At 36.6% G+C, this 26,583-nt stretch overlaps 1 pseudogene; it reads right to left on the minus strand.

The window, feature by feature from the left end:
• Positions 1–2,281: 2,281 nt before the first annotated feature.
• The window catches only part of LOC129066876 (partitioning defective 3 homolog), an 86,314-nt pseudogene continuing 62,012 nt past the window's right edge, over positions 2,282–26,583 (minus strand).

Genomic DNA, 26,583 nt, shown 5'->3' on the forward strand with positions numbered 1-26,583 from the left:
TGGTTTATATTAGAGAACTTTAAATCACAGATTATTTTTAATTATCTAGGCTAATAATTTATACACAGTTCATCTTGAAGGTTTCTCCAAGAAGTTGCTTAAAAATATACATGACATATATCATATAGTTAGGGGTGTGTGTGTGTGTGTGTGTGTGTGTATGTGTGTGTGTATCTGGAAACCCTAATATACATCCATATATATACACATACAAAGAACTATATGTTTATATATAGTTATATAGTTAGATTTAGCAAAAAACAACAACCAGAACATTTGATTAAATTTTAATTTCAGATAAACAATGAATAAATTGTTTTATATAAGTATGTCCCATGTAGTATTTGGGACATACTTATACTAAAATTTTATTCATTGTTTATCTCAAATACGAATTATAGTAGAAGTCCTGTATTTGGCAACACTAAAATATGTACATGTGTATATATGTGTATGTGTGTGTCTGTATAAGGGAGAGAAGGATAACGATTGGTAATTGGTTATTTCTGTTTTGAAAGTTTTTAAAGCCACAATTTTTGTGACCATGCTTTATGGTAGAGATTCTGAACGATTGCAGAGAAACTGCATAAAGGTACTAATCTCTCTTGTGCACTGATACATCTCTATTATTTTTCATAGTGCTTGAGACAAACTGTTTTCAGGATTTTCTAAATAATTGGGTGAACCAGTTCTTTTGGAATACTAGAGCCCAGATGGTAATTCGGATGTAAGCAATAATATATTTTCTACTAAAATGTGAAGATTTAAACTTAACTGAGCACATATCAATCATTTTTATCTGATCTGTTTATTGATATTTCATCATAAGGAGAATTTGTCTGCTAACGTTTCAAAATACAAGCCTGTGAGATAGAATTTGCACATCTACTTGTTTTTTGGTGGAGATTATTATTTTCTGAAGGAACTCTGGGATTGGATGTGTCTTTGTTAGGCTCCTTATCCTGCCTAAGGTAATATATCCTATCTGCATTCCGTGTTCCTGCTCACATTAACACTCATCTGTTTAATGCTTATCATAAATGCTGTCGTAAGAAGTGATATTTGTTGAGGAATTACATACAGATAAGCAGTCTACTCGTTTTTCTAGGCATTAAATTCTATCTTTGAAACAAATAAGATCATCATTACCCTTGAATCTCATTTTTTTAAAACTCTTGAACTTTACCTTTTATGAATTATACTTTGATATTATGTCATAGGCCAGTATCAAGGAAAAATTGAGTAAAATTAACAAATATCTTTGGCTCTTATTTATTAAAAATTGATGGTGTTACTTTGGCATATAAAAAGGGCCTACCAAATCACTTATTAAAAACTTGTTTTAAGCTATATTGTCAGATAATTCATTTCTTTGAATTTTGACAAATAGAGTGAGCGAGCCCTCCACAACAATTGAGATGTAGAGCAGTGCTACCACTCCCGAAAGTTTCCCCCTGCTGCCCCCTTGCACTCAGCCCCTCCCACGAGTCCTCACCACGCATCACTGACCTGCCTCTGTCACTGTGAAAACCTGCACTTTCTAGAGTTTTATATAAATGGACTCCTAATATGTACTCCTTTTTGAGGGGGAAGGGGTCTGGCTTCTTTCACGCAACACAATTTTTTTGAAATTCATCAAAGGTGCTGCATGGATGAGTAGCTCATTCATTTTTATTGATGGGTAGTTTTCCATTGTGTGGATTAAATTATTATTTGTTTAGCCGTTCATCTATTGATGAATGAGCTACTTATTGATGAATTGATAGACATTTGAGTTGTTTGCGGTTTGGGGTCATTACAAATTAAGTTGCTATGAACACTCATGTACAAGTCTTTGTAAGACTTATGTCTTTTGAAAAAAATACCCAAGCATGAAATGACTAGATCACATGATAGGTATATACTTAACTTTTAAAGAAATTGCCCAACCATTTCCACAGTTGTACCATTTTAAATTCCTCCCAGCAGTTCCACATCCTTGCTAACACTTATGGTCAGTCTTCTAAAGTCTAACTGTTCTGATAGATTTGTAATGATATCACATTGTGGTTTTGGTTTGAATTTCCCTAATGACTCAGAGTGTTGAGCATTTTTCCATAAGCTTATTTACTACCATCTTCTTTGGTAACATGTCTGTTCAAATTGTTTGTATACTGCCTCCCATGTGCTACTGTTTAATTATTTCCATTAAAAGTAAATATATATATATATATATATATTTTTTTTTTAAACAACTGTGCAATATGTGTTTCTCAAGCCATTTTCAAATCTGGTTTGTTGTTCATCTCCTCTCAGGCCTCCATTTGGTAAAGCTGCACACGTCTCCCAGGTCTGTCAGCATTTCCTTCTTGGCTTTTATTTTCCTTATCTCTTTCTTTTTCTCTTTTCTAGTTTTATCCTTTCTCCTATCAGTCCTATTGCCTTTCTCTTGGTTTCCATTCATTTATCTCTTTAAAGAATGTGAAGGCTTGTCACTGGTTGTGGAGACAGGTTCTTCCCTGATCTTGAACTTTTCTTCTATATCTTCTTCCAATATCTCCATGCCTTCATCATCATCGTCTACTGTGGGTTTATCATAAGACTTGCCAAAGGCATCTCTGAAGCTCTTATTGCATCCCTTTTTTTTGCTTACCTGTGGTTCTAGGCAATGGAAAGGAATATCCCCAAAGTCACTCAGTGATTGATTGCTGTCCGCAAACTCTCTAATGAGCTTTACATCTTTGGACCCAGGGAAACTTCCACATCTCTGGGGGCAGAATCTGCTTTCTGGTCATCCACTGTATTGAGTTTTAGTCTCATCAGATACTAAATCCATTCTCTTTTCTTTAAAAAAAAATTGATTTGAGAAAGAGAGAGAGAGAGGAACATTGACATCTTGTTCCACTTATTTATCATTCATTAGTTGATTCTTGTGTGTGCCCTGACTAGGGGTTGAACCTGCACCCTTGGCATACTGGGACAATGCTCCAGTGGAGTCACCTGACCAGGACCCTAAATCTGTTCTTTTTGATTTTTGCATTTTAATGAAATCCAATTGATTGGCATCTGAAAATTGCTTTGTATGTTTTTGTGACATAATCTGGTGTCCAAATACTTCTCTCGCTGAAAACTAAGAACTGGATCTACATTGGGACTCAAAGAGCAGTCTGCTAAATTACTGACTGCAGCCTTAGCCCAGGGGCCAGCATCTGTCCTCATGAATCCCACATCATCATGTGAGCTGGAAGAGCTGGGAGATGACTGGTTGGAGAGATATGGAGCAAACATGGTAACCTGTGATCTTCTATAATAACAGTGTCATCTTTGGGCATATTCACCATGGGAGACAGCGGGCATTTACTTATTATCTCACTGCAGCACTTCTTGTTGGTGATTCATGGAGCTCCCCAATCCCACTTGGAGGGAGTGGGAAATTCATTATTCTCTATCATCCAACACTGTTTCAGTGGGCAGCTCAGGCCCGGAAGACCTCCCAGGTGATGACAGCTCATTGCACTTGGCTGTTAGCCTCACAGCAATGAGTTGAATCACTCCTTGCTTTTCCCTACAGTGAACATGGGTTTTCTGAAGATTTCCATGCATCTTGATTTGTCTTGCCCCACAGTGATTCTACATTCACTGCTATTAGCTGATCATTCATTCACCCAAAGCCTTCCATCTTCAGATACTGCTGCTCTTCCATTAATAATGGACTTGACAAAGATTTCCAAATCCAGACGATGACCTATCTTGACTTGTTACCTTTGGCACTTGACACCAAGACTGCTGATCCTGAATTGTTAAGGGGCACTTCAAACATCAGAAATTCCCTGGTGCCATCAGGTGTGAAAGAAACATCCTCATCTTCTGCTTTGTCTGTTTTGGAATCTAAATTTGGCTTGGCTCTGCATTCAGTTCCCTTCGGTGGAAAGCATCTTCTTGGTGAAAGACCAGAAGGCTCACAGTCCTTACCATCTTGATGCTTCTCAACCAGGAAACAACTTCCTCTTGGGATTTGCCTGCTCAATCTATTCCATTTACCTCTAAGTCAATCTCCTGACTTAAGTTGGCCATCTTGGATAGCAACCCCTCTGGGGAGGATGTTTTTCACATAAATTGGAGCTGAGTCACCTATTGTTACATCTAGGGAAATGATACTGAATCCCAAACTTTCTGTACCTTTATTTAGTTGGATATTTATTAAGTCTCTTTCCTTTTTTTCTTTTTGGTATTATAACCACTGCTTACATTTGTACTAAGTACATTTTGTGGTGCTGGGGCCAGAGCTGATGTTGGTTTTCTGGAGGGCTGTGCCCATCTGCCACCTTTTAAAGTGGGTTGCTTGTTTTGTTATTATTGCGTTTTAAGGACTCTTTATATATTCTGGAAACAAGTGCTTTACCGCAGTGGTCCCCACCCTTTTTGGCACCAGCGACTAGTTTCTTGGAAGACAATTTTTGCATGGACCATGGTTAAAGGGGGTGGTTTGGGGATGATTCCAGTGCATTGCATTCAAGCTCACCTCCTGCTGTGTGGCGCGGTCCCTAACAGGCCCAGCCTGCTACCAGTGCATGGCCCAGAGGATGGGAACCACTGCTTTACCAGATATATAATTTGGAAGTATTTTCTCAGTATGGCTTGTCTCTTTGTTTTCTTGACAGTGTCTTTTAAAGAGCAGAAGTTTTAAATTTTGATGGAGTTCAGCTTACCAGTTTGATATTTTATGAATCATGCTTTTGATCATTTATGCCTATGATATATCTTGAGTTAATTTTGTATATGATGTATCAATCAAAGTTCATTCTCCTGCACATCTGCATTTGGTTGTCTTGGCACCATTCACTGAAAACACTATCCTTTCTTCATTCAATTGTTTTTATAATGTTGTGGAAAATCAGTCATCCATATATGTGCAGGTCTATTTCTAGATTCTTTATTCAGTTTGAATTTATCTATTTTGACACCCCACTGTCTTGATACTATAGCTTGATAATGAGATTTGTACTCACGTAACCTCCAACTTTGCTCCTCTTTTTCAGTTTGTCTTGGCTATTATGAGTACTCTGCATTTCTATATGAATTTCAGAATCAGGTTGTCAGTAGCAACAAAAATCCTGCTGAGATTTTGATTAGGACTGCATTGACTCTACAGATCAATTTGCAAAAGGAGTATTAATTGTTGATGATGACTATTGCAGTTGTGCCTGCCTAATGGATGCCCAGTGATTCTAATTAAATGTGAGGATCACTGCTATTACTGATTGCTACTTGTTAAATGCATCCATATACCTGATGCTAACAGAAATATAATGTCTTGCCTTATTTTATTCACAATAATACACCACTGAATATAAATAAAAATCCACCTAAGATTATCATTCTACCTCCACACAGGTACATTATAAATGAGTCTTGAATTAATCCAGAGGCAGAATAACACTTGTTGAAACATAGGGGAATAGGAATTCCCACATGAGTACAATATGAAAAACAAACGGAACTGAGATAGGAAAACACTGAAAAACAGAATGTCAAGAACTTTGATGTTGTTAAGTGGACATAAAATCTAACCTAGGAAGGACTTTTCAACAGGATCAGGACTTTGACAATGAAACAAAAACAGAAAGACAGGCCAAGTCATGTTGTAAGAAACTGAGACATGCTCACCTCAGAAGGAAGAGTAAGATTTGGTGGTACCTTACATATAAGTTTTAAAAGCTGTGCCCAAGCCCTGGCTGGGTGGCTCAGTTGGTTGGCGCATTCTCCCATGCACCAAAAGGTTGTGGGTTTGGTTCCCAGTCAAGGAACGTAGCTGGGTTGCAGGTCTGATCTCCAGTTGGGGCACCTGTGAGAGGCAACTTATTAATGATTTCTCTCTCTCTCTCTCAAATTAATAAACATATCCTTCTGTGAGGATTAAAAATAAATAAAGTGCCCAAGATGGCCAGTTGTCTAATAGTATTGGTTTTCTCCTGCTTCCATAATAAAGTTTTAGCTGGGCACATGGCCCCCTAGCTGATGACTGTCTTCCCTAGGCTCCCTTAGGCCTAAGTGTGGCTATTTGGTTAAGTTCTTGTTAATGAGATGTGAGTGACCATAACGTAGGAAAGTTCAGCATCATATCCTCCAAGGGAAACGCAAATTTTCCTTCCTTTCTCTCCATCCTGTGCCTGGGTTGTAGAGGTGGTGGCAAATCATCTTATACCATGTGGATGACAGCATCAGTTTGGGACAATGGAACAAGATAAGAAGAACCTGGGACCTGATCACTTGGAACCACAATAATAGATGTAGACTTATTCCTACACTATTGTGTGAAGGAAAATACACTTCTAGTATGTTTGAGCCACTGTTAATTTGGGTCTCTGTTATGTCTGCTGTTGAGCTAATACAAGGAAGGAGAACTTCTCACTCAAAGATTGGAGAAAAAAGACTTTCTCTAAGATTTGCAATTTAAAATTTGAAATATTTGTATTTTGAACCAATAACAAACATTATAAAATATCATTAATTTAGTGTATAACTGAGAGTCAAATGATTAATAATATTTTTCTCATTTGGTAGAGAGGAGGATATGTCTCTAAGGAAAGTTGGTAAAATCGATAAAATATAAAATTATTTTTTAAATCACAAAGATCTACCTTTGAATAGGGACCTACCACGTAGTAATTGTTTAATATCAAGTGAGTTGCTTTAATTCCATTAACTTTGCTTTTCTAACTTGTAAAATACCTACCCTTTTACCTTATCGTAATTAGGAGGTTCTAATTAGATAATATCTAGAGTTATAAGTCATAGGTACAACTTTAGTAATAACCTCCTTCCCTCCCATCCTAGTCGGGATACAGGACCATTTACTCTGTAGTAAAGTAGTACAATTTATTACTTGAATAAGTTTTCTCTGCGGAGCTAACATTTAATGGATGATACATGGTTTGCCATATCAGTGGCTTTGGGTAAAATCCAGGTAATATATTTATTCAAATGAACATTGTCTTGGTGCCAACTATGAAATGAGTATGTAAGTATTTTTAATTCTAAGTTTTCTGCCGTACGCCCTGCCTTAGTGGCCCCAAATCCAAGTGTTTCCAGGTCACAGAGGGGATGCATATAAGGCAGGCTTGGAGAAGTCTAAATGCATAGACTATGAGCAACAGAGGAGGCTGCTGCTACTCAGCTCCTATAGGTTTGGGATGAAGCTCTTGTAAATTTTAAAGAAAATTACAAGTCTAAATTTTTATGTGGAATTTTGTTTTTAAAGTGTTGGTTCATTATAAAAAAAACCCAACAAAACACTGCTCAAGTTGAATAAGACATATCTGTGGCTGCCAGCTTGCTGCCTCAGCTCTCTGCTGCAGCAGATGCCTCTTGAGAAATCCATTGACTATAGATGTGCTTAAGATCAGCACATACACTTATTCATGCAGATCTATGTGCTCAGAACCCATGCTTGCTCAAATCGGACACTAAAGTTTTAACTTAGTGTGGTTATAATAAACTAAATTCAAGGAAGATACTTTAATATTACATGATTCTATAGGGTACCTGGAGCTAATTCAGTGGGGTTTTCCCCCCATGCATTCTGGGGAAGAAGATGATGTAATATATATTTCTGTTTATTTTGTGTGAAGGCAAATACTCAAATGCTGAGTGAATTTTTTTAAAAACTCAAAATCAGCAATTCAATTATTTTTCTTTATTAGAACATCCAGGAGTGAGCTTGTTAAGATGGATCTGCTTTGTTGTAGCTTGCTCTGCTGGCGATGTCTAAATGAATTAAATGAGTCAGAGTCAAAGAAATCTCACAGGCAGCTTTAATATCCTGTCAGAAAGAATAGCTAACTGAGTTGAACATCAGTAATGTTTTTTTCTTGGTCTATCAGTGCCCTTAGCTGCACATTTGTGGATTTACATCTTAATCTTAAAATTACACTCCTAATATATTCTTAAGACTGGGAATTTGAGCTTCCAGTCTTCTAAGTTAGTGATTTGCTAGTTCTTAACATCTCTCCTCTGAAACTCGTAAGAGGCAATTTCCTTATCACTCAATTCTACCAGAACCCTGCCACGGGTGGGTGGGTGGGTGTGTGTGTGTGTGTGTGTGTGTGTGTGTGTTGTACAACCAGCAAGTTCCCAAATTTTCATTTTGAGATTTTTCATTTCTAGTACACACAATAGAAAAGTATTATAATATGTCACAGCATGACTCTCTGAGTCACATGTGGGGGGAATGTGGTTCTGTTATGTGTCATGTAAAATTCTCTAAAATATTCCAGGGCCGAGAAATTTATGTCAGAAACCAGTCCAGAAATGAGATCAGCCTTTTCTCTTCAGGGGAGGCTTTTGAGCTCTTGGGAATTTGTTTTGCTACTATTCTTGTCAGTTCCTCTTTTAAGAACTGACTAGTGGATTAAGCTCCAATGGGCAGGAAGTAGAGCTTTTTTCTGTTACAAAAAAATCCTCTTCTACAAGGAAGGGTCTTTCCAAAATTAAAATAAAATGTAGTCAGAAGGTATCAGGTGTTTAGAAGGTTGAAAACATATAAAGGAAGTAGCAATAGTTGACTCAACAGTCTATGAGGACCTATAGTGCTACAAAGAAAAGCAGAAATAGTGCCTCATTTTAAAGATATCTTTAATCTCCAAGTATAGCAAGTTGGGCATCATGAGCTCTGGCATTGGTGGCTTATTAATTACACACATAAAGTACAACTCCACATAGAGCAATCATCATGTGCAAATATGGAGGTTCAGACACTTAGTTTCTGGGAAGTGTCATAGCCCTATAAATAGGGATCATTTACTGATGTCTCATGAAATTATACAGTTACCTGTAACAGATTTCCAGTTACCTGTCAAGGTTTTTTTCTCCACCTAAGTGCTCTATTCTCACTGAGTATTTTCTGGGTTTGTACAGTTTCTTAGTACCAGAGTTGTAGACTTCTGTATTTTTGGTAAGCACATTCCTTTTTTCTACAAATAGGGATCTCCAGTCTTCCCAGATTTAAGTAGAACAGAGTTAATCTTTGACCCACATACATTTAGTTTAGTTTGACCATAAAATGTATAAAGAAAACCCATGAACCTACTAAACACCTTGAGAAATTCAACATTATAGGTTGCAGTCATATATGTCCCTCTCTTATTTTGTTCTTTTCTTTCCCAGAGGCAATCATTGTTCTTGGTTTTTTGGGGTTTTTTTTTTTAAGATTTTATTTACTTTTTAGAGAGAGGGAAAGGGAAAGAGGTAGAAAGGGAGAGAAACATTGGTGTGCAAGAGAAACATCGATCATTTGCCTCTCACATGCTCCCAACCAGGGACCTGGCTGCAAGCCCGGCATGTGCCCTTACTGGGAATCGAACTAGTGACCACAGGTGGATGGTCAACCCACTGAGCCACAGCAGGCAGGGCTGTTCTAGTTTTTAAATGCAGTATTATATAAAGTCCTCCTAAATGTATAGTATTTTATGTATTATATACTATATAAAAATATATTCATGTATCCTCCTAAAAAAGCTTTTACATCTTTACATCATTAAATATAATAATTTCTTCCTCAAAAGTAAAGAGAATATTTTCCTGTAGATTAAAAATCCTTGGTGGGTATTTTCAAGGTGCATATCCACACAACCAGCAGTTTCAGTTCTTGACCAGTTAAATACTCACACATATGTACAAGTGGAAATATACCGGATATTTGTTGCAGCACTGTTGTAATAATAAAACTAATACTTAAAGTTAAATAAACCATAGTCCACACTATGCAGCAATGAAAAGGAATGAACTAGATCTATATTTACTGATTATAGGTAAAGCTATAAGACATTATTAAATAAAAATGCAACAGGAAAACAAAATTTAGATTATGATACCATTTATGTTTTAACACTATATTTCTATGTGATTTTCTGTAGCTTTATACATTTATAGAAAAAGTTTTGCAAGCAAACATTGAAAGCTGATAACAGTGCTTATCTCTAGGATAAGAGTGGGAGGTTGGAAGAACTTGGTATTACTGGTATTAGTTGAATTTTTACAAGAAATGTATATGTCAATTGGTTAATTAAAATTTTAAGTAGAATTTAGAGCATATATAAAATATACATAAAAGGTCAATGTAACATTTCCAGAGAAGGATAATAACACTGTGACTTGAAGTAAGAGACTAAAACCAGCCCAGCAAATGATCAGCTTAAATGGCCTCAAAGAGAATAAATAAGATGGGGAACTGAACTCAATGTCTATCTAAATACCTAACCCACACCCCTTAATTTTACAGAATGTGTGTAGGTGTAATTATATCAACACTGGCAAGTAAGAAAAGTCACCATCAACAGACTAGAAATTGTGAAATGCATCCAGAAGAAAGAAATCAATGGGTTTGGATGGACAAGAGTTAAGGAAACCCAGGTTTGTACATGAGAAAAACACTGAGAAGATAAGACAGGATCCACTGAAACTCTAAAAAGAAGAGTGAACGAATACTGAGAACTGGACAGAGCACTAAGACAACAAAGTGGATAATAATTTAGTTAAAACAGCAGCCCTAACAATTGAATTAGAAAAGCAGTGATAACCTGAGGCTAATATCCTCAAAGAAAATGATACATCAGGTGGGAGAGGGTTCCCAGAGAGGATATAGAGGTCTGAGACAGAAATGTAGCCAAACCAAAGGAATAAGGCAGCCCTGTCCAGGAGGGAGAAAGCACTAAAGAATGCCACTGCCAGAGAAAAGCCCTTGTTATTTTAGCACCTAGGAATTCCAGCCCGCCTGCCTGATCCAAGCCCAGGCGCTATGGGGATCTCGGGCCCTCAAAGTCCCGGGATTCGTTGCGGATGAAGAATCATTCCAGGTATTGTTTGCCCGTCAAGGAAAGGGGAAGGTGGTGCCCTCTAGCGGGGAATGCCCCAAGCCCCTGTGCTCCATGGCTCTTACTGAAAAGGTTATCAGCGGGGGATAGGTAGCAGGAATGTTTAGGTAATCTAATTCTATCAGTATCTTAAGTTTACAGAGAGTAGGTGATGTTTGAAGAAGACAAATGTCACACCAAATTGTTTGGGTCCAAGATGAGTAAACATAGTGGCGCCAAATAGGATTTGGGTCAGGGTCCAGGAATTATGTAAATTTCCTTCCCAGCCTTGAGGTGGCTATCTGGTATAAGATTAACAGAGCTTGAGGGAGAAACAAAGCATGCTTCAAGGAGTATAATTTACTTCCAGTCCTGATTTCCCCCTGGGGGACCGTGGAGCTATTATTGGGTTCTGCCTATCAACTGCATTACCAGTTTTACTGCCAAGACTTGTTGGGACCTGGGACAGGACTCATGTGTGCGAGGACTACAGTCCCCAACACCACTCAAAGCGACCCCCTACAAGGCATCATAAAGGGAAGCTTCCCAGTGGATGGGATGCGCCCAGGTGAGCTGTGCAATCAACTCTACCACTCAGGGAGAGAAAACCCATGTCTGCTACTAGATCATTAACTGATTTTCTCATTCAAAGACAAATGGACATAATGGACATCATCGGATAATTGAGGAAAAGCAACTAAATGAAAAGGAGGACCAACAGAAACAAACAAGTGAATAGACAAACTGACTCCAGAAGAAGCAGGGAAAATAAAAGGACACCAAACTTAAAAGATAATAAATCTACATGATATGTTCATGGGGGAGAGTGCAAAGACAAATCAGTAAAAGTTTGTTAGAAAAAAGAACAATTAGAGAGCATGAAAGAATTTTAGAAGTTAAAAATACAATTGCCATGGAGGATGTACCCCAATATCTAGGTGTCAAACTAAGAAAGAGGAAGACAACATGGGATCCAGAAAAAAGAAGCCTCAGTCCAGGAGAGCAGTGAAGTGAGATCCTAGGGAAACAACTACGCAACTTGCCAAAACTGTGTGAGTACAGAGCAGGACAGGAGGATAGATGGTTAGAGGTAGATAGATCCTTAGGTGAAGGGTCTTCAAGAAAATGACAAAGGACCCAAGAGCAGAGATGGTATGATGAAAAGTGTGAAAAAAGCATGATGTGATAATGAGATATGATGGAAAAGGGACAAAAAAGAAAGATGAATAAGATGGCCATGATCTGAATACTAAGGAAAAAAGGGTCCAATTTTAAGCAATGAATAAGAGAAAAGGAGTTCCATTTGTCCTTGATCTTAAGGTCACAAAGGGAAGGTTAGTCACTAGATAGCTTTAAAGTAGTTTTTATGTAACCTACAAGACATTAGAGCAGGGGTAGCAAACCAAAGCTGATAGGCCAAATCTGGCCCAATTCCTGATTTTTTAAAAAGTAAAGTTTTAATGGTACATAGTTACGTTCATTCAGTTAGGTCCTGTCTATGGCTGTTTTTATGCAAGAACAGAATCGAGAACTTGTGGCAGAGACTGTGCAGTCCACGAAAGCGTGTATTAACTGGCTCTTTATAGAAAATGTACTCCTGCACTAGAGAAACATAAATAAAATGAAAAAATTTCATCTGCTTAACAAAAGACATGAAAAAAATCCAAAACAACAACAAAAGAAAAAATGCTATATAGAAAATATAAAGTAAGATTGCAGGAATAAGCCCAAACGTATTAATAAGTATGTATAGGTTAAATTTACATTAAATTCCTCTGTGTTTAAATTGGGGGAAAGAGTATCCTATGACAGTTTATAAGAAGCTCACTTGGAACAATGTTTCATAGAAACATGGAAAATGGTGAAATGAACAAAAATGTGCTAGCAAAATGTGATCTCTAAAAACAGTGCAGAGGATTCTGGGAAAATGGTGATGTGGGAAGCGCCAGGAATCTTTCTTCCCACCTAGACAATAATTGCTCTAAGTAGACTCTGATTAACTGTTTTGGAACTCTGGAGTCAATTAAAAGTGTCAAAGATTTTATTTAACAAATAAATTAATGTGAGAGACAATAAAATATTACAACTGGTTCAAGGGATTTCAAGGGATAATCCAACAAGAAAATAAATATGTAACCTTCTTAAGAATTGACAAATGGATGCAAACTGGCAAAACTGGTCAATACCTGTAGGATAACAATCAATTGCATTCCTCTGGACACTATTTGCATTTCTATAAACAAGACTTATTTGTATTAATATCAGTTGTCTAGTTTTCTAAAACTTACAGAATTTTAAGTAGCTCAAAGACTATGAAAAGCTCAAATAATCCAGAAGAGTGCACTAGACAGGACATTTAGTATATTTATGTCTCCCTACACTAATCAACATCCCCCCCCCACCACGCCTTCCAACAGTGTACAAGAGTGTGAAAGTTTAAAGGCAGAAGTTTGGCATGACTGAAATGATCTACTGTAAAAGCAAGAGGCATTTGAAGCTGAAGGTTGTTCCCTAGAACTTGTGACTGTGTTACCTACGTGGCAAAAGAATTAAGATAGCAGAATTAAAGTTGCTGATCCACTGACCTTAAAATAGGAATATTGTTTTGGATTATAGGGGGGCGGTACTGACGGCCTTAGATCTGGAAAAGGAAGTCAGAAAAGGAACTCAGAGTGAGAGGATATAAGAAGAACCCCACCTACTGTTTCTGAAGATGGAAGGTGAAGAGCCAAGGACTGCAGGTGGTTTCTAAATGCTGGAAAAGGTAAAGGAATGGATTTTTCCCCTAGAGAATCCTCCACAAAAAAAATGCAGTCCTGACTCCTTGATTTTTAGCCCAATGAGACCCATTTCAGGCTTCCGAATTACAGAACTGTAAGACAATAAATTCACATTGTTTTATGCTTCTAACACTCCTCTCTTGCTCTTTCACTTAGCAGGATCCTTGTGATTACAGCAGACCCACGTAGGTAATCCAGGATAATTTCCTCATGTCAAAATCCTTTAATTTAATCACAGCTTCAAAGTCAATTTTGCCCTATAAGGTAAAATATTCACAGGTTCTGGGGATGCGGACATCTTTGTGGGGCCATTATTCTATCACAGAACTCCTGACTCTGTCTCAACATTTTTCCTAATATTTTTATGTCCTTGCATTTACATAACATCTTGAAATAATTCTTTAGTCTTTCAGTTCATTAATTTGATCATTTATGTTCATTCTGTTACATAGTTAATCAGTGTATAATCTCAGTAATCATGTTTTTAATTTCAAAGAACTGATTTGTATATAGTTGTATGAACATGATCCCTTGTATCTCTCTAAAAATACAAATTATACTTTTAAAATATTTTGTTCTATTTTCTTAACTCTTTCCTTGAGAGTTAATTCCCTTTTCTGGAGTTCATTCTTTCTCTGCTCTAAGCTTTTCTCATGTATTTGGTAACTTTCCATTGCCAGAGTATACTTTCAGATGAATGTTTAGATAACATAGAATTTATATTTAGAGTGGTTTCTTTCTTTCTCTCCCTCTCTCTCTCTCTTTTTTTTTTTTTTTGGCCCCCATCCAAGTGAGGCTTTTCATTCCATTGTTGGAATACAGGTTGTGCTTTCAGTTCTGGCAGTTGTAAGAAGGGTAGGAGAGAGGCTGCAAGCTGCGCAGAAGGTTTTTAGACTGTGCAGTACCAGTGCTGAAGGGTGGACTGTAGTACCAGCTCAACTTGGTGAATCCAGGCTCTGCCATGTGTAGCTATGGGACTTTGGAAAATTTACCTAACTGCCCTGTACCTCGATTTCCCTGTCTCTAATATTATGAAAAGTAGTACCTCCCTCATAGAGTCATGAGGATTAAAAATGTCAGTTCATATAAAGCTCTTAAAACAGTTTCTGGCATATAGTAAATATTCAATTCATGTTAGTTGTTGTTTTCTAGTGATACTCAGTTTGTGAATATGTGCAGTTATGGTTTTATTTTTGAGCAAATGCTGGAGTCAGCTGATCCAAGCCCTTTCTTCTGCCAACCACCTGTAGGCTGCTGCTTCTCTTAGTTCACACTGCCTCTGATTGTGAAATTATTCTCAGAGGAAATTTGTCCTTTGCCTCTGATTTCTTCTCCAATTAACAGTTTGATTTATACCCTTCTATAAAGTTTCTTTCTATATATAAGTATATATACTGTATAACATATATTGACTTATACATAAAATTTTTCCCTTTTTTCAAACACATCACCAACTTCCTTTTTTTAATTACTGTATTTTAGATGTGTTTTCATATCAAAATGTATATGAGTTTCTTTTAAGAAAAAAGGTGCAAATAATTTTATAAATGGTGCTAGGACAACAGTGTAGGTATTTGGGACAAAATAAAGCTAATTAAAGAATAAAATATAAAATGGCAAAAGTTATACAGGGAAATATAGAAGTAAATAACAAAGAGCTCATTGTAGGGGGAGGGAGGATTAATTTGACTACATTAGAGAGTTGTCCAGGGAAGTAGATTAAGTCCTTATTTTAAAACCTCTTCTTCATCCTAGATCCCATTGAAATGACAGTATACATTTATTTATCTCAAAAAAATTGTTTAAATTACAAATGAATCTGCCTTTTGTCCCAGTGATCCCACTTCTGGGAATATATCCAAAGAAACCTAAAACACTAATTTGAAACAACATAAGCACTTTTGTGTTCATTGCAGCATTATTTACAACAGCCAAGATTTGGAAGCAGCCCATGTCCATCAGTAAATGAGTGGATAAAACAACTATGGGACATTTACACAATGGAACACTACTCAACTGTATCAAAGGAGAAAATTTTACCCTTTGCAATAGCATGGATGGACCTGGAGAATAGTATACTAAGTGAAATAAACCAGTCAGAGAAAGACAAATACCATATGATTTTACTCATATGTAGAATCTAATGAACAAACTGAACTAACAAGCAAAATAGAGGAAGACTCATAGATGGAGAGAAGGTGGCAGCTCTGGGGTGGGAATTACGGGGTGGAGGGATTGAGCAGAAAGGAAAAAGGACTCATGGGCATGGACAACAGTGTGGGGACTATGGGCTGGGGTGGAGGTTGGGAGGTAAAAGGGACATAAATGATAATGAAAAAAGTGCAATAAAAATAAAATAAAAATAAATAAAAATAAAATACACAGCAACTCTAGAAATCCAGGAGGACCCTACCATCAGGACAGGGTAGCAAGAAGTTTCTAGAACTCATAAAGCCAAGACAAACAGATTCATCTTGAGACAACAGAGATGAGGGAGTGGTATAGGGGCAAAAAAAGAGTCCTTTAAGAAAGTGAATTTCCCCAGAGAGAATTGCAGAATAATCTCACACCAGAGGCTGTAAGGACTAGCAGCCTGGGCAGCCTATAGACATTTGGCTGAAGACCTGGGTCAGGACCATTCAACATTTACCCTTGGATAAAATCACAGGTGCAATCCTGTAAACTGGAAATTCTGACTCCAGGTTGAAACTTCTTAAGAAACCTTAAGTTACCTCAACTGTTGGGGGTGAGGGAACAGTACGAGGAGTTTCTATCATAACACTATCATGGGAAATAATAGCTAATATATAATTAATGAAAATTTTTGTCAGTGCTACGCTGATTTGTTTAACTTGATAACATGTTTAATAATTTGTAGAATTAGTTTTCTCCCACCTACTCATTTTTAGAACTTTCTTAGAGATTTTTGCTAATTTTCCTTTTAATACCTTATTTAAGTTTACTTCCCCCCAAATTTTAAATATAATACATAAAGTCTATTCCAAGTTGGCTTTTTAAAGATTGAGAAAGAAGATATAATACATAAAGTCTATTCCAAGTTGGCTTTTTAAAGATTGAGAAAGAAGATAAGGAAGTTGCCTCTGGAAACATTTTTTAAGTCAAATATAAGATTTTGGATTTTTTTTTTCAAGTAAAATCAAGAGTGAAAAAATCATATTTAGCTGAAACCTGACTTCTTACATCATTTAAGTTAATTGAATTAGAAGACGAGTTAATACATGAGGCATTTATTCTTCTGAAATAAAGGAAAATCCTCGACATGCCTCAATGACTCACAGACTACCTGAGGTTTAAATTAAAGCAATCACTTTCAGTTTAGGTTCCAGTTAAGGTTTGACTTGGCCCAGAGAAGCAACAAAAGGACTGTGTATGGAGTAATCGGAGCCAGAGATTTCCACTCTGTTTGGTAAAATCAAGGCAATATTTTGGAGTTCAAAGGAATCTTACAAGTACCAGAACCGTCTAGGCTTGCCTTCGGTGTGGGTAACCCTAGTGTGTATTAGATGAATTTTTAAATTAAATTTACTTATGTCTATGAAATCCTTTTGAAAAAAATCCAGTGAAGCCGAATTTTAATGGTGCAAGGTGTGAGAGTGAGAGAGAGAGAGAGCAAGGGAGAGGGAATGAAACCAAGCTATTTAAAGGCTGTAACACATGTGTACTTACATTCAGGAAGATATATTATTGAAGCTGCCTTTCTTTGTTCAGGGGGAAAAAGACATTTTAATGGCCCATTTCGTTATATTGACATAAGATAAACAGGCATCGATTTTTGTGAAGGGAAGGTATACAGACATATAAATTTTCCCCCTTAAGCTTGTAAGGCAGGGAACTTTAGCTCTGAAGAAAGAAAGCATCTGGCTGACTGACCTTCAAAACTACTCCACTTGAAGGTTCCTAGGGAAAAAGAAGTTGCACATATTTGCATAGAGGCCAGGAAAAGTAGGAAGGAGACCCTTATTACTGAGGTGCTCTAGTCTAAGGTCAGTCGGCAGTGAGACTGCAGAGGACTCAGAGGGAATCTTCTGGCAGAGATAAGGCTGGGACTGGAGAGAGGTGCTTCAAACCAGATCCTGGGTTGACCTGGGAACCACTGTGTCACATCACATCTTGTATGTAATGACCTAAGCATCTTAAACAAGGTCAGTGCGTGCTTCCTCCATTTGTCCACAGTCAAACTCTACTGCTGTCAGTAAAGAGCTGTGACTGAGAAACCCAGGTCTGCCATGGTATGGCACAACCATAAACTGGAAGAGAGGCAAGAGGCTGCTTTTTCCTTCACCAGCTGGAGAAGCCACTCTCAGAACAGCGGTGGGGGTATGGATGAGGACCAATCTAGGTGTTGTTGGATCTCATATATAAAATGTTGGGTTCCTTCTTAAATACTAAAATAATACAATTCTGAATACAACATCGCTAGAGCCATATACGTGGAAATGGCCCCCGTGAGAGAGAGAGAGAAAGAGTGTGTGTGTGTGGAGGGCGGGGGCAGAAGCTAATGCTTCAACTTGGTTAGTTTCGGACTCAGCAGGCTTCTGGGAGGGGTTCCCTCACTGTGCTGAAGACTGCCCTGCTTTGGGAACTTTGGCCTTCTAGAATAGCTCGGTGCAGCTGAGAAGAGGGCTTCTGGTAGATCAATGAGATGTTTTATTTTTCCCCTCAGTGATGGCTATTAAGAAGGACAGATCCCTGGAACTCAGTAATGAGGAAGGAAAATAGATATCCGTATCATCATGAAGATGAGGATGCAGTCAGTCGTATTATTTTGAATAATAGAAGTTTCCTGTGCTCTAAGCTGGTAAAGCAGGACTCATTATGTCAAATACCTCAGTGCCTCTAAAGTTAATACTGTACTTATTAAAGAACAGAAATCAGTTAAACTGTTGTAATGGCAATCTGTCAATTAGTGAAAATGTGTCTTCACGGAGTTATAAAAATACTACTCTTTGTAACATGTTAGGGCCCTGCCTATGATCCATCTGTTGCCTTCATGCTGATGATGTGACATTTTCAACTCAGTGTAAGTCAGCCCCATCTACTGTACTCCTCTTTCATGGCATTCTCTTATTTTCCCATTTCCTAACTAATATACCCAAGAGCTAAAATTATAAAATTATGCTATCTTCCTAGCTTCATTTTCTGCTTCCCCTTTATCCTCCATAGCCCAGGAGTTATTAAGGCCAAAAGAATTTATCTCCTAATGTCTTTTCTATTTGTTGCCTCCTTGTTTCTCAGTGTTAGATTCTAGAATATAGCAATGGCTTCAAGCTCTTCAATTGTGCCTTTCTGACAATTTCTTTATAATTCTGCCAGAGAGAGCCTTTCTAGAGCACAAATGGGATCATGTCACGGTTAGCACAAAAACTTTTCTGGTTCAGTAGAGTTCCAACATACTTTCTGGTATCATCTCCTACCTCTTCTGGCTCCAGCCCCAGCTGTGGGAGACTCCTTGCTGCTTCCTGAGTGTGATATTCATTTTCATGCCTTCTTGCTGTTTCCTTAGAGGACGTGCTTTCCCTGGTTTTCCTACCAAATGAATTCCTACTCTTTTCAAGTTCCAAATTAAATTTTAACTCATGATGATTTTTCTGATCCCCCTAATATGAACTAATTATTCCCACTTTTTTGACCCCATATCTGTTTTAAAAGTATTTCCTCAGTTTAAGCATTTCTGTCCTCCTAATTTCTATAGTATTGTGTTATATACACTTATGTCTCCACCATTAGGCTGTGAGCAGGACTGTCTTGTTCATTATTATCCTCATTCCCTAACATAGAATCTGGCCTATCAGAGGCCTATGGGAACACAGCCACTACTGTTGGCAGAGTTTTCCTTTTATTTAACGTGTCCTCAAAGCCCACAGGAAAAAAGTCTGAGTTGCAAATGGAATTCCAAGACCACTTCTTTTCTTTCTTTCTTCTTTTTGCATATATTCTACGTGCACATACCATTAATCCTGTCTTAATGCATTGCTTCCCTTTCCTCTACTCAACTTCATTCTGTTTTTAACTCTTTTTTGAGAGTTCTTAACCTCTCATCCTAATAATAGTTAGCTTCAAGGGCTCTTCTCAAATTTTGTTTTTAATAAGAAAAAAAATCTAGTTTTGGATATTAGCCTTCCTTTCATTCTATTTCATTTTGAATGGTCTTTATATTCCAGGGAAGCATTGGCAATTTGAATCCAGTGAAAATAAGAAATTACTTTTGACATGGCATAGAATTTGCTTACAGGTGACTTAACTAAACAGGAGGTGAGCTATTTTCTGAGTTGTAAGTGATTTTTAGGTTGCTCATGAAAATACAAGAGTCTTGGCCATGAAACCAGATAACATTGAGAGGATAACGCATGAGGAAGCTTTTGTCATGTGGTGTAGCTATCATAGGAGATTATAATTCAGCCATAGTTACTAGTGATTGAGGAATATCCATGCAATGAAATGTGGGTTGGTAGCTTCAGTTCATCTCCAGAGAAACATCAGACTTTAAACAGGACCCAAAAGGCTATAAAAAGTTCTGGCTTCTAAAGAAAAACTATTGAATGGGGAAAACTGACTTGGCCCTGGGTTACCAACAGAATCATTTTCTTTCTTTCTTTTTTTTTTTAAAGTAAATGTATTGGGTGTCATTAGTTCCTTTATAATGTAATCGTTGAATGTGGAGCTTGTACAGTGCTGACCAGGACTAGAGTAAGCGATGAAAAAGGAACAGGGGAAGCAAGATGTTCTGACCTAATACACAAATAAGTAAACATTTAAGAACCAGTTTTGTTTAGATGTTGTCATTATATGCAATTTTGATGGTCAAATGATTACTTTCTTAATTTTTTTGTCTTAGGAATAGATTGGTGGTATACAAATGACAAAGTGAAAGCATTAGAAATCTTCTTTCCCTCTCTTAATTGCTTTAGAAGTAATAAAAATTCAGGAAATTGGGAACATTTTAATTTAACTCACACAAGGCAATCCAGTTTTAATTTTAATTAAACCCAAAAATATTTTTAAAAACCTATTAAATGCAAAGTATTATATGTGGTGATGACAAGAATGCAAAGTTATTACAGGCTTTTGTGAGCAAAAAGGGGGAAATGAGAAAAATGTATATATGGGCTGTTTGTAAATTATATAAGAATATTTAAATATCACTCATAATAATTATCATTATTATTAAACAATCATCCTAGGTACCAAAACTCATAATCTAAAGGAAATAGATTTGTAAAAATTAATATTAAGAAGGCTAGAATGCATATACAACCATTTTATAGGAATTATGAGGGAAAACAAAGTAAATTTAGTTTTGAAAAATCTGGAAGGGCTTCTTCAAAGAAGTCACATATAAACTATTTTTCAGAAATCATCATAAAGACAAGATATGCTGATGCTATCAGTGGTTTTTTTATTTTCTGTTTTCATATTATTTTGTCAGTATCAGTGTTTAAATATAGACAATAAAGAATCACAAATAATTATTTTGTAAATTACCTTTTTATAAAACTGTCAAGTTGTTTACCTCTGGAATATTCCTTCCCAAAGGAGAAAGCCAGAAGAATTTTAATACACAAATGTGTATTTGTGTTCATTCTGAAAATATTTCTAGACAGATATACATATACAGATATTTATATATATGTGTATGCACAGTTGAGTATGTCTGTCTGTCTATCCATCTATCTATCTCTTTGCAAAGCTGACGTTTCCTCTAGACAAGCATTTCAACCTGTATGGATCATTATTCTTAAATGCTACCTGCTCCTTCAGGTCTATCAAAGACTGAGAAGATGGAAACATCTGCCTATGATAATAGTTAATGTTCATTAAGTGCTTATTATTTTTAATCTCTATATAATTTATCTAATTCTCATTAATAGCTTATTAAGTAGGTTAGTTATTATCACTCCCTTTTTTATAAAGTGATTTGGCTGGGATTTGAACCTAAGATAAATGGCTCTAGTGCTTGTGTTCTCCATAAAAATGCTATATTTTGTTTCTGCAAGTGGTGATTATTCTTAGATCTCTATTTTTCCTAGTGCTTAAATCGTTCTCTAGATGTTGCTTAGCTATTTGTGTAGACTCAGTTTTCTGTCTTGTTCATTACTATACTATTTCAAAGCAAAGTAGATGCTTCCTGTCAAAGTGAATTTTCATAAAGTGAATCAAGTTTTGGAGTATCAAAATCAGAGGCATATTACTTAAGGAAAGATATTTCTCAAGAAGTAATGATACAAGAAATGTGAAAGGTTCTGCTTTAAGAAGAAGCAGCAGAAAAAAGATAAAAATGTGAATAATGGCCATAAAAAAGAAAAAAAGAGTAAATGATAAAGTTTTGAAAAGAAGGGGGTTAACATGGTAGCTAGCCCAGGTTCATTTGTAACCAACACTTCATTTTTTAGTTACTGTCTTGAGCTGGTGGCACACTTTTTCTTTGTAGTACCGTTGACTCTCGAATGCCTCCTTTGTCTTCACTTGCCCCCTCATCATTCCTGCTGGGTCCTGGTTAACACACCATAAATATCCAAACATCACTCTGCCCCTGATTACCTCCACATTTACAGTTCTCAGAATTTTTGTACCATCTCTTGATATCTCTCTGGCATTAGCAGTGTTTAATTCAACTGGACCATTAACACACATCAGCTATAATTGCTAGTATATTCATTCATTCATGGTGCAGAATTTTATTAAGAACGGTGGTGGACTGAATAATTGTGTTCAATTCTGTTCCACTATTTTCAGTAGGTAGCTCCCATCTTCAAAATTGTTTAAAAGCCCCAGATGCTAAAACTTCAGCTATGACTCCCCTATTTCAGGGAGCACAAAAGAGCAAGAGAGGATGAAAGGCAAAAGAGGAAGGGAAACAAATCTTCCCTGGACTTTACTTATATCACGTTTACTAGAATTTATGATCATAACTGGTTCAGAAGAGTCTTAGAATTGTAATGTATAAATGCAACATGCATCACTGTCCTGAATTAAATCAGAATTTTGCTATTAAGCAGAAAGGGGAAAATAGATGTGGGAGAAAGCAAGTAACAATCTCTGCTCACTATAATGTTCTCACATTTCAATGTTTCTGAAGTCAGGTATATTGTACTAACATTGATATATGTATTTTTCCTGAAAACTCATTATTAAATCAATAGAATGTATTATTGATTTTTTTTAAAGAAAAATATGATAACATATCAGTTTTCTGGGTGAGAATAAAATCAGAGCACAGTGAGTTTTTTAGGATATAGTCAAGCCTTATGAATTACCCCTGCCTCACAAAAGGAAATAAAACCTTTCCAAGATTAAAATATTTGGGTCTGCCAGACTCAGAGTATCTATTCCATGAGACGGAAACTCTCCACATATTTGCCTTTGGAGCTTCCTTTTTCTAGAATATTCTCACCTCCCCTCCTGAGAAGGCATCCAATTACGGACACCTTTGAATTTGGCCGTCTCTGCTGTGGACCTGCTTCTTATATCTCGCCCACACCCTACATCTCTCCTGTCTTCCTTCTGAATTCTGTGGGTCTCCATGAGACTTGCAACCAAAGGAGCAGTGGGCAGCTGCAGCTCACTGTTTACCCACCGTACCTGTCTCCAAGGCTCCCTTTTTCTCTGACTTTCTCTCTCTTGTTGCTTCTACCTTAAACCATCCCTTTGTTTCACTGTCTCCACCTTTAATAAATATACTCTCAAAATCACCTGGACTTATGTTGTGAAATCTTTCCTACATGAAGTCAAGAACCCACACACTACCTGCAGCTGGAGGCAGATCTGTTCCAGGTTAAGACCCTGTCTGGTAACAATATAATCAATTCTACTGTAGGGCGTTAAGAGGAGGAGATGTGGCAACTGGGTCTAGAGAATAAAGAAGAAAGAATTTAGCAATGAGGGGTTAATGGAGGCATGTTAAGCAAAGTGATCTTGGGCATATATTTGTTTTCATGTTTGTGTGACATACTAGACCTTCTTGAGTGAAGATCTCAAATTTTGGTAATACCCACCACCCCAATGAGTGTAAGTCAGGGTTTATCAAGTGTTTGTTTTTTTCTCTCCAGTAAATATGAGTGATCTAGTCTAGAGAATATTGAGAATGGTCAAGAAATAGGTCAGTGCTTCTTAAACTTTGGTAGGCATGAGAATCACCCGGGTTGTTTGTTCCTAGGTACCATCCTCGGAGTTTCTGCTTCAGTAGGTCTCAGTTGGGGGCCTTGCATTTGCACTTTCCGTATCCTCTACTCCTAATTCCCACCCCAGTTGTGACTCAGATGGAGGTGGTCCATATAGCACAGAGATATAGGTAGACAGGAATTCGTGGGTTCTTAATATCCTGGTTCTTAGCAACTACCTGCAGGTCACTGAACATACCTTGAGGTATACACCCCCTGTCAGCCATCAATAAACATTTTAATCAAACTTAACCTGTGCTACTCACATCTTTAAGTTAATTTTCAGCAAATATGCTGAGAGAAAAATAAATTTGCCTTCTGAGACTTAACAGGTCTTCTCGATTCTTAAAGAATTAGCATATTTTTCAAGTGCTATGAAGCTGAAAAATGCTTAAAAACTCTAGGATTAGTCATTTCTCTTAAAAAAAAAGTTTCCACTGGCACAATTCTTACCTTGAAAGATGGCATTTTCTACCTAAGGCATTTTTTCCTTCTATGTTATAATCATAGATGAGAATTTATGCTAACTCTACTTTTTTAGCCATTGCATGAAACATTTCTAAACTGAGTTGAAAATAATTCCAAATGCCTTTAACACCCACTTACTGTAATTTAACTCCATTTGTCTCTCCCTTACTTACTCTTTATTTTCTGCAGCATTCCAACTGTTAACATTAAATCTAATTTTTGGATGTCAGCCCATGTCAAAGCAAGCCTCAATCCTTTTAATGATAACCTAGCACCAGCTCAAGGCTGCTTTATATCATCAGATATAACTATGTTTCTAACCCTGCAGGCATGGAGTGTGATTATGTATATGCACACACCCTATAGCTTCCCTATAAATACTGTTTGGTTTAGACTGGATTTTTATATGGGTGGGTAAGGATTGAACTCCGTCCTAAGTGAGTTGGTTACAAAAACAGTAAAAGACTTTGTTAGAAGACAGTAAATCTGCAAAAGTCCTGGAAAGAACGTTGGCTATCATATAGCCCTACATCTTTATCTTTTTGTCTGAGAGGTTAAAAAGTCATAATGAAAAGCGTATGGTTAATGACAGAGGTGTTGAAACCAGAACCGGACAGGAAACCTTAAGATCCATAGCCTAACACTTTGTGAATGGAGTTATAGGTTAGTTACTTTCTTCTATCTTTGAATGAAATGCAGTTAAATAAACAACTCTGTTTTACTCCTCTGAGTTAGACAATTTTAGACAAATTTGGGGAGTGTAAGGAGTAACTGTGTCTTGAAAGTTTAGTATAGATAGATTTTTCTCTAATGCTTTTCAACCAGATATACCTGTTTTTAACCAGATACACCCCAAATTTAGAAAGCTGGTCAGTGAAACACGCCATCATCATTGGCTAATCCTGTGTAAAGCAACTTGTAGTAAAAGATACAAGTGACTTTAAAATTACTATACTTGGGCATTTAGCTTTGTAATATTAATACACTGATAAAGAATTCTATTTTTATGAGGAAGATCACCAAATAAAAATAGGTATCATTGCCATTTTATTTTATGGCTCTTGTTGCTATATATTATAATTTTAGAAAGATTATATCTTAACTAAATGAAAGAAATGATAAATATACTTTTAAATGAGGGTGGATAGACATAAGTAAAACACACAAGTTAAAAAGCCAATAATTGATGACAAAATAAAAAAAATAAAATATTCTTTTATTTATATTATGTACCTCAGCACCAAGGTTCAAAGAGAATATTTTTCCTAGAGGCCTGGGTAGGAAGGTGGGGAATCAACACCAAAAATATTAGGTATAAATGCTACAAGAAACTTAAGTTCATAGGTCTTTGAAACCTTAAGGGGAAGAGTAATTAATTTTGTTTTGGAAGTTGGAAAAGGCTTCAAAGAGGGTATAATGTTTGAAACAAGTGCAAGTTCAATTTTAAAATGCAGATGATTTTTAAAAGCATAAATATAGCAGCAAGACATTTTTTCTTTTCTAAACATTAAAAAGTATCTTTTATTAAGCATATTTAAAATAATTATTTCTATGAAATTTTTCACTTTTCATTTTGCCAACTATGATAATAATGTCTTGCTTTTATTTTTACTTACTATTTTGTCAGTCTTTCTGTTAAGCCTGTTTTATACAGTTCATGATGATATTCCTGTGCCACTTCCTTGGACAGAAGCTTCTTAAAAACATCGGTCTAGGTTTTTCTCTAAAAGAGTCACTTTATATTCTTTTATATAATTCACGTTGTTCTTTTTTCCCCTTTCCCATTTATTTTATTCCCTTTTCATAATATTTCAGTACTCAGGTATCAAGAACTGATAACAATAATGTATTCTGGTATCTTTATCTTTTGTGTTCTTATACACCTTATTTACAAAGATGACGATACGGATTATAAATGCTATTATTTTCATTCACAAGAATAGAAAAACTGGGGTTAAGGTATTCTCCAAGCGCACAGGGCACATTTGAATACACAAAATCCTAACCTCCTACATTAGTGGTCATTTAAAGAGCATTTATTTTAACATTTAAAATGCTGCCCAAGATGGGTTATGGGACTCTCACTGACAAGTTCTGGGGAACAGTTTCATGATTTGAGATCCTGAGAAGGAAGGAGTTAAAGGGAAGAAAATTGTAGGGGGATTAGATTGATCTCAAGGGATTTGGAACCTAGGCAGAGGATCTGAAGATGAAAGGAAAGATTTGATTCTGTGCTGAATTACAAGTTTCAAGGAAATTAGAGTGTAATTTTGTTCAGCTGTAGATAAGGATCCACAGCCTAAATTAGTAAAGTTCTTATAACTATTA

The sequence above is a fragment of the Pteronotus mesoamericanus genome, unplaced genomic scaffold (assembly GCF_021234165.1).
Source record: "Pteronotus mesoamericanus isolate MK-2021 breed Mesoamerican mustached bat unplaced genomic scaffold, CSHL_Meso_final contig_20, whole genome shotgun sequence".
In the NCBI taxonomy this organism is placed as follows: Eukaryota; Metazoa; Chordata; class Mammalia; order Chiroptera; family Mormoopidae; genus Pteronotus; species Pteronotus mesoamericanus.